An 8,658-nucleotide genomic window follows, 5' to 3' on the forward strand; every position below is an offset into this window, starting at 1 on the left:
TGGGTGCACATGTGCAGGTGTGCTTGCACCCGGGGGTGCATATGTGTGGACTAACTCCTTTCTCCTTCCTCCTGCCTGACCTCATCTAATAATTGATAGGTTCCTTGGAAACTGCTTGTCACAGGGGCTCACGGAAAGTGCTCCCACTGGCCAAGGCTGGGAGCACAGAGCTCCCGCTCAGGGACACAGGGCATGGCCCGCACTGTCACACCCAGGGGGCGCGCTGGGCAAGTAGCCAATGGAGTAGAGGAACGGGTGGCTGCGCCTGGACACCCGCCGGCCTGGAGAACCGCAGACACCGCGCGCAGATGCACCCTCACGGGGATGGGGGGCGGGGGGCAGCCCTCAGGTGTGGCTGCCACAGCAACTTCCTTCCTAAGACAGCAGGATGGGAGGGCTGCACCCAGCACACCTCGGCCAGGTGAGCAGGGCCAGCATCACAGGGACCAGTCAGGTGGGGAGCACGGGCCCCGATGTGATGAGGTGGGAGGGCGCCTCACCCTGGGGTCCTCCTCCCAAACACACAACCCCGTTGGATCGTGACACACACGCCAGACAAACGCCCACCAAGGGGGGGGTCCCACAGTGTGCTGTGTCGTCCCCCTGGGAACCATCCGGGTCATCACACTATGGCGGGTGTGAGGACTCAATGTCATGTGGTGCCCTGGGTGGGAACTTGGGGCAGAAACGGGCTATTAGGGGAAAATTGAGACACTCGAGATAGAGCCTGGCCTGTAGTTGACATAATGGATCAATAGCCATTGATTCCCTGTGACGCCCGCCCACAGCCACGTCGGAAGCTGGGTGAAGGGTACATGCAAACGCTCTGTACTATGCAACGTTTCTGTAAATCTAAACTGTGCTACAGCATGCTTTATTTAAAACCATGGATTTGTCCAGCACCCCAGTCTCACAGCACAGAGCGGGGCAGGTACTTTGGTGCTGGCTCTGCCCGTCCACTCGTTCAGTGATGTCAACTACCTGCCTGCCCACCTGCCCAACTGCTCACCTGCCTACTTGCCCACCCACTCACCTGCCCACCTGTGCACCTGTCTGCCTGTTCACCTGCCCACCTGCTCACCCACTCACCTGCCTACCTGCTCACCTGCTTGCCTGCCTACCTGCTTGCCTGCCGCCTGCCCACCTGCTCACCTGCTCATCTGTCCACCTGCTCCTTCACCCAGGTACCCACCCTTCATTTACTCACTCCCCCTCACACCCTTTGGTTTTGTTAATTCCTGCAGCTCTTCACTTGCTCACTTGCCCCTGCCTGCTCTCTGCATGCTGCCTCAGTTTCCCTAGGAATCCGGGTAAGGGGCTGTTGGCACTGAAGCCGACCCTTCCCACTTGGAGGTTACTCTGCCTGGGCCAGCAGCCAGCAGCCTCTGCCCTCCTTCCTGACAGCCGCCCAGAGGGAGGCTGCAAGAGGTGCCCCCGTCCTCCATGGGAGATGGGCAGAGGCCTGGAGGGGCCGTGGTACAGCCGCCCCCTCCCAGGGCACCTCAGTGTACCTGGTGTACCCGTGGGCTCATCGCTTCTGCACAGCCCTGTGTGTGGGGGCTTACTGGGGTGGGGCTGAACACCCAGAGACCTGTCATGGCCACACCGGGCCTGAGTTCAGCCCCCCACCTTCTCTCTGCCCTTTGCCCTGATTTTGAAATTTTTCCCAGCAGCCCAGACACATCCCCACCTGGGGCAGCTTCTCCTGAGCCTGGGCAGGGGCTGGAGGCTCTCCTTCCTGATTGCCTTAAGTCTGGGTCCCCTATGTCCACATCAGACCCACACAGCCCAGGGAACCCCATTCCTCCAGAAGTCCTCACCTTGGGCTTGCAGGGCACACCCTGGCCTGAACTCTAGGTGGCTGAGCCAGGGGCAGGCTCAGGGCTCTGGATGCTGTTCTAGCTTTCCTGAGATTCTGGGATGGAGCTCATCCTGCCCAGGAAGGGGTGGGGTGGGGCCCAGGGAGGACTGCACCCCTGCATACACACAGTGGTGCCTGGGGGCTGCATGGAGGTGGCCCGCAGGGGGTGGAAGGGAGGGCCATGTCGCTTCTGTAGGAAGCATTGCAGGTAGTTGTACCTGTGGCCTCACAAGAGCCAGGAGACAAACTTTAGAGGGGGCCTGCATTCCCCTGAGTGGCCCCATCAGCATGGGGGCGGGGCCTGGGGACCATGGAGTCCCTGCCCTGCCCAGACCACCCTGGCCACCTGGCCGAGACTTGGTATCCAGGGACCGAAGAAGCAGACCTGGGGCTATAGGCCCCCGGGGTGGGAGCAGGGCGTCCAAACCTCCCAGGGCTTCCCTGGGTTAGGGGTGGGGTGGGGGCAGGAGCCAGCAGCCCCCACCCTGGGCCCAGGCCTCACCAAGGAGTGTGGATGGGCCCCTCCCCACTGGTGGTCGCCAGCCCCCTAGCCCCTCGGGGCTGTCCAGGCAAACACTTCCAGCCCGCTGCTAGAATTTTCTTTAACCTGTGGTGAGAGACTAACAACCAAAAGGTGTAAGCATGACATGGCTCCAGGGCAGCATTCACACACCTTCTGGGACGGGGGGAGCCCCCCGTCTGAGGCCCTGCCCCACTCAGGCTGCAGACTCCACGTGCCGGGAGATTCCTTCGACTGGCCCCTCTGTGTCCAGGAGCTGGGGACACAGGGTCGGACACAGAGCTGACAGCAGTGAGGAGTGGGATGAGACGAGGTTTTATACTGGGTGGTGGGCCCAGTGCCACCCCCGTACAATCTGGATGCTCTGCCCCCAGATTAGTGCCCAAGCCTTGCCCCCAGGTGGTGGTGGTGGAGGTGGGGCCTCTGGGAGGTGCTTACACGAGGGCGTGAAGCTGGGGTCCACGAGGTCCCTGCAAGGACACAGTGAGGAGGTGCCATCTGCAGAGCAGGAACCGCACCAGGGGCCCTGTCCCCAGGCTTCCAGCCTCCACAACCGTGAGCATAATTGTGCGCGGGTTAAGCTCCCACCTGAAGTGTCATGTTGTGGCGACTCTGGTGGACTCAACTCACATCCATCATGTGCGCTCACCTCCTATCTATTGGTCAACCCCGAACCAGTTCTGGGGAAACCAGTGAACCACACAGACGTGACCCAGAAGCCTCTGGGGGGAGCCCACGGTGCAAAGGGCACGGAGGCCCGGGGAATGCACAGGCCAGGCAGGCACCCTGGGGAGGGTGGGGGGAGCAGAAGCATGGGGGAGGGAGGGTTGGTGAGAAAAGAGGAGAAGCGGTCACCTCCTGGGCAGCACCTCTGCCTAGGCTTTACCTGCCTATATGACACACGGTTTGGAAAATTTTGGGGACCCTCCAGGTGGCAGAAGCTCTGGGAGGCCTCGGGGGGTCAGGGGGAGGTAGCTGAGAGCCCACTCTGAACGCCCGCTCCAGAGGCCAGCTTGGAGGGTAGGCGCACAGGTTGGCCTGGGCTGCCCCTTCTGTTGGGGACCTGGCCCCCCACACCCCGGGCATGGAGCCTGGTGGCTGCAGAGGTGACCCATGACCAGCTCTGGCCAATCACAGCAGCCCTCCCTGCCCCCAGTGATGGGTCTTGGGGTCAGATATGTGACCCTCTGGATGAGGAGCTGTAAGGTGAGGTCCTCAGCAGTGCCTTCCCTGCCATAGGGACCCATGGATGGGAGGAAAGACAGGGACCCCGGGCCTGTCCCTCCCCCAGGACCAGCTGACCCCGGGCGGCTCATCCTGCATTGGCTGAGGGCTACCGTTTGTGTCGGCTGGTGGGAGTGGGGTCTGAACTTTCACACCCAGGCTCCAGGTCACGGCAGATGGAGGAAGAGTGGGTCGGAAGGTGGGTACCAAGTCAGGGAGCATGGAGGCAGGCCGCGGGGTGGGTGGAAGGGAGGGCCAGGTCGCTTCTGTAGGAAGCGTTGTAGGACATTGCCCCTGTGGAGTGAAGGGCTGGCCCGGCCAGAGGCCACTGGGGCTATTGCTGGGAGGCAGGACAACCACAGGGACCCAAGACCTCAGCCAGTGGACCGTGTGTCCTAGAGCCGAGATGGAAGGACAGCCTGTGAAGGGCTCACCTGATAGGAGTACGTGAAAAGCTCCAGGTCAAGCAAGTAAACATTCCACCTGAACCCCGGCAACAGTGACCCACTGCCCCCACTCTGAGACTTGAGCCAGTCATGGACTTCTTAGAAAAGATTTTTACTTATTTTTAGAGGTTTATTTATTTGAGAGAGAGAGACAAGAGGACTCCCCGCCGAGTGCAGAGCCCAACCCGGGCTCAACCCCGCGACCCTGAGATCGCGATCTGAGCCTAAATCAAGAGTCAGATGCTTAAATGAGTGAGCCACCCAGGTGCCCCAAGATTTTTATTTCAAGTAATCTCTACACCCAATGTGGAGCTCAAACTCACAACCCCGAGATCAAGAATTGCACGCTCGGCCAGGCACCCCCCAAATTCTATTTCTTAGGCAGCTTCGGGTGTACAGATAAGTTAACCAGTAGTTACACAGTGTCCCCATTACCAATATTCTGCATTCGCGTGGGACATGGTCACAATCGGGCGGCCAATATCAATACGTTATTATTATCTGACGCCCATAGCTGACTTGAGGGGTCACCCTTGGTGGTGTATGTTCTGGGGGTCCTGACACATGCGTGAGGATGCGTATCCACCACTACGGTGTCACACAGTCTGGCGTCCCCGCCCTAAACCTCTGTGCTCCATCTGTCCACCGCGAGAAGCCCTGATCTGAGCTGTCTATTGTTTTTGCCTTTTCCAGAACGTCACAGAGTTGGAATCGCACAGTGCACGGTCTTTTCAGACAGTCACCCTCCACTCTGGCAGATGCCTTGAAGGTTTTTCCACGTCTTTCCATGACTTCACAGCTCATTTCTCTTGATCACAGGCTAACAGTCCAGTGTCTGGATGGGCCACAGTGTATCATCTGTCCACCTACTGAAGGATATCTCGGTTACTTCCAAGGTTGGTCAGTTAAGAACGTCATTGCTAGAACTAAATAAAGCTGCCGTGAACATCCCAGGGGCAGGTTCTGTGTGGACATAAGCTTTCAGCTCCTTTGGTAAATACCAGGGAGCATGACCGCTGGATTGGGAGGTGATGGTATGTGTCGTTTTATAAGAGGCCGCCAGACCATGTCCCAGGGTGGCTGCCCCACTCTGCGTCCCCACCAGCCACAGAAATGAGCATTTGTGTTGTTCCATGTCCTTGCCAGCATCTGGTGTTGCCAGTGTCTGGACTCGGGCCCTTCCAGCTGGTGCACAGAGGGATCCCACTATTGTTTTACTGTGCACTTCCCTGACCACACGTGATGTGGAGCATCTCCGTGTGCCCACTCGCCACCTGCGCGTCTTGGTGGCCAGTCTGTCTGCTTAGGTCTTCCGCCCATGTTTACGTCGCGCTGTTTTTTCCCTTGAGTTCTCAGAGCCCTTTGTATATGTTGCAAGCAAGTCCTCATCCGTGTGTGTCCTCCCGCTCCCCGTGTCTCCTCATCGTCTGCACAGGTTTTGCTGCTCTCAGCCATCGTGCTGGCCGTGTGTCTGCCCCCACCCCTGCCGTGGTCCTTCATACAGACCCCAGGAGCCGGCCACTCTCAGCCACCAGCGCACCCCCTCCTACCTCTGGCACATCTACCACAGGTGCTCAGCCAGCTCTCTGTCCTCAGGACATCACGTTGGTCCCGTCCCTGAGGGTGTCCCACTGACCTGACCTGGAGAGCAGGAGGTGGTGAGCCCTGGGACACATGGCGGTACAGACCCAGCCCCACCCCTCCTGCACCTGAAGATGTATGATGCTGGCAGGGCACCTGCAGATCTGGTGGCAGCTGGTATATGATCCTTTGGCCCAAGTGGCCTGGGAAGCTGTCAGTGTTGAGTGAGGCTCAGGGTGAGAGAAGCCTCTGCCACGGGTGGTGCAGGCTGCCGTGCAAGCCTGTGGGGCCGTAGGTGACCAGCAGCCCAAGAAGAGTCACTGCAAGTGTCTGTGGCAGAGGAGGACGCCGTCAGCAGCCTCTGGCAGGCCCAGCCCAGCGCCCTCGGCATCCGGAGCAAAGCCCTGCCGTCCTCTGTGAGCAACTGCCTGTCCGAGGAGCAGATTCTGGCCTGCTTCGGGCCTTGGTGGAGACGGAACATGCGACCCCATGACCTGCTCTGCCATCAGGAGTGGGTGTTGTCGGACCTGCCAGGCACACCACCCCTTCCCGCAGTGCTGGGCAGACACCCCGACGTGGGAGGCGCATGTACAAGACTGGGCTCAAAGCATGCTCTGAAGGTAGCTTGGTCACAGGGAGAAGCGGCTCCGAAGCCCATGGCACCCACTCCTGCTACGACTCTGGACAGATGCTTCTGCACATCCGTAGACACCCCCTGATGGTGGACCGTGCCTCCTCCAGCTCCTCTGAGGGACAAGGGTGAGAAGAGAGGCCCCTGGGGGTGTGGCAGAAATTCAGGCAGTGACTCTGGTTGTTCCATTTTGCCTGGATGGAGAGGCCAGACCACAGGCCTGCACTGAGTCACAGCCAGTTGCTGACAGTCTGGCTGGACAGTCAGGGACGTGGAAGGAATGCAACTGGAAAGTGGAGAGCAGGAGATGTGGGAGGGAGGTGTGGTTCTGCAAAAGGGCACGGAACGTGAAGACGCTTGGGACCTGTGTTAATGCTTGCTGGAGAGCTCTGCCGAACAGCAGCTCAGGTAGGTGTCAGGTAGACAAGATGACCCTTCCATGGACATTAGCCACTGTCATCGGCAGGTGGGCTTGTGAGTGAGGGGACCCCACACAGCTGCTGCAATGGAGGTGATGCACAAAGACTCCGACTCCACAGGGCCTAGTGCTGATACCCCAGTGCTCTGTGCGGGGCCCTGTGGCAGTGTATCACCAGACAGCCTCCACCAGGGCATGGGCCCCACTCTAGCTTCACTAGGCGAGATCCTGACTCTGAGCATGGATCGGCTTTCCCAACCCCATATTCGCATTCATGGCGTCTCACGGAACTTTGCTTTTGGCGAAGGAGCTCACATCACAGCCGGTAGGGTGGGGTGGTGGGCCCAGCAGAACAACCACATGGCCTTTTGAAGGCTCCACTGTGGCACCTGCTGAGTGGCAATGCTTTGTGAGGTGGGGACAGGGTCCTCCAGGGTACGGGGTACACTCTGAATCAGTGTTTGCTCTCATGGCCACAGAGTCACGGGGGTGGGGAGTGGCTGTGATGGTTGTTACCCACGTTTGAGATGGTGCCCTCCTGCCGCAGACTCCAGGCTCCCACTGTCTAGAAGTCCACGCACCTGAGGGAGGGGCTCCCCCCAAGGACACACAGGGCCCCCATGAAACTGGAAGCAGATAGCCACCAGGTCTCTTGGGATCCTCACGCCAGAGAAACAGCAGGCGCAGAGGGGCTTACCGCACAGGCTGGGGGAGCCGATCCTATCGAAGGGAGATGGGCTATTACACAACGGCACTGAGAAGCAGTATGTCTGGAATGCAGGACATCCCCTGGAGCACCTCTGATTCCTGTGTCCTGTGATTAAGATCAACGGAAAAATCACAGCCATTGGCTCAGACCCGTCTGGAATGAAGGCTCGGGTCATCCTACAAAGCCAGGAGCCAGGATCAGCTGAGAGCGTGCAGATGGACAGATCACAGGGTGGGGTGCAGGAAGGTGCTTATGGCATGGCTGGGACCCCATGGACCGCTGCACAGCCAGGCCCGCAGCATAGTCTGCGTCCTTATCTGCTGGGGATCCATGGGGTATGAGTGCAGTCTTGTGTTCTCCCCCTCCACCCCTCCATTCCTCCACCCCCTATGCTTTATATAAATGTGCTCCATTCCCTTCATGCCTCAGGATTGGAAGCCTGGGACGTCAGAGTGGGGGTGCCACTCAGCTGGATGAGGAGCGAGCCCCAACCGGGGCGGATGAGGGCTCCCCACCTCCTGAGACAGGGTGTGCAGGTCCTGTGGCCTTAGCTGTGTCTCAGCAGGTGGGAGATTGGCTTTATTTGTCTTTATCTGGAAGTTGGATGGAAAAGGCACGCAGGACACAGAAAGCAGAGTCGTGGCTGCCAGGGCTGGGGCCCAGGGGGGAGTGGCCACTCTCGGGCGTGCAGTTTCCTTTCTCAGAGCTGATGATGTTCCAAAATTAAGGAGTGGTGGTGGCTGCCCGACTCTGGATACACTCAAAGCCGTAGAACTGTACACTTTAGAAGAGTGAAGTTTGTGATATGTGAATTATATCTCAATAAAGCTGTGCTTTTGTGAAAAAAGAAGTGCCTGTGGGGGCCAAGGGGCAGAGGGAGGGCAGGTGCACAGCGTCACCTTTGGAGTATTTCCCAGAGTCACCTCCTACCATGTCCTGGGTTGTGTGACGGGTGTGAGCCTTGGACGATGGACACAGTGGTGGGCGTTCCTGGTTGTGCTCAGAGGTTGCTCTGAGCACTGCGGCACCACACTGCGGCACCGTCTGGGGTCTGCTGGCTCACCTGCTGGCTCACCTGCTGGCGGTGGGTGGGGGTGGCCCATGCTGACCTTGGAGGCAGAGGGTTCACACGCAGGCCCAGGAAATGAAATCCCAGGTTCTGAGTCGTGCCCAGGGCCCTGTGGTGTAGACCCCATCAGGTTCCCCACCCTTACCCCCTCCTCTCCTCCCGTTGGAGCCCACTATCTGGCTGCCACCCACCAGGGACC

The sequence above is a fragment of the Canis aureus genome, chromosome 21, assembly GCF_053574225.1.
Source record: "Canis aureus isolate CA01 chromosome 21, VMU_Caureus_v.1.0, whole genome shotgun sequence".
In the NCBI taxonomy this organism is placed as follows: domain Eukaryota; kingdom Metazoa; phylum Chordata; class Mammalia; order Carnivora; family Canidae; genus Canis; species Canis aureus.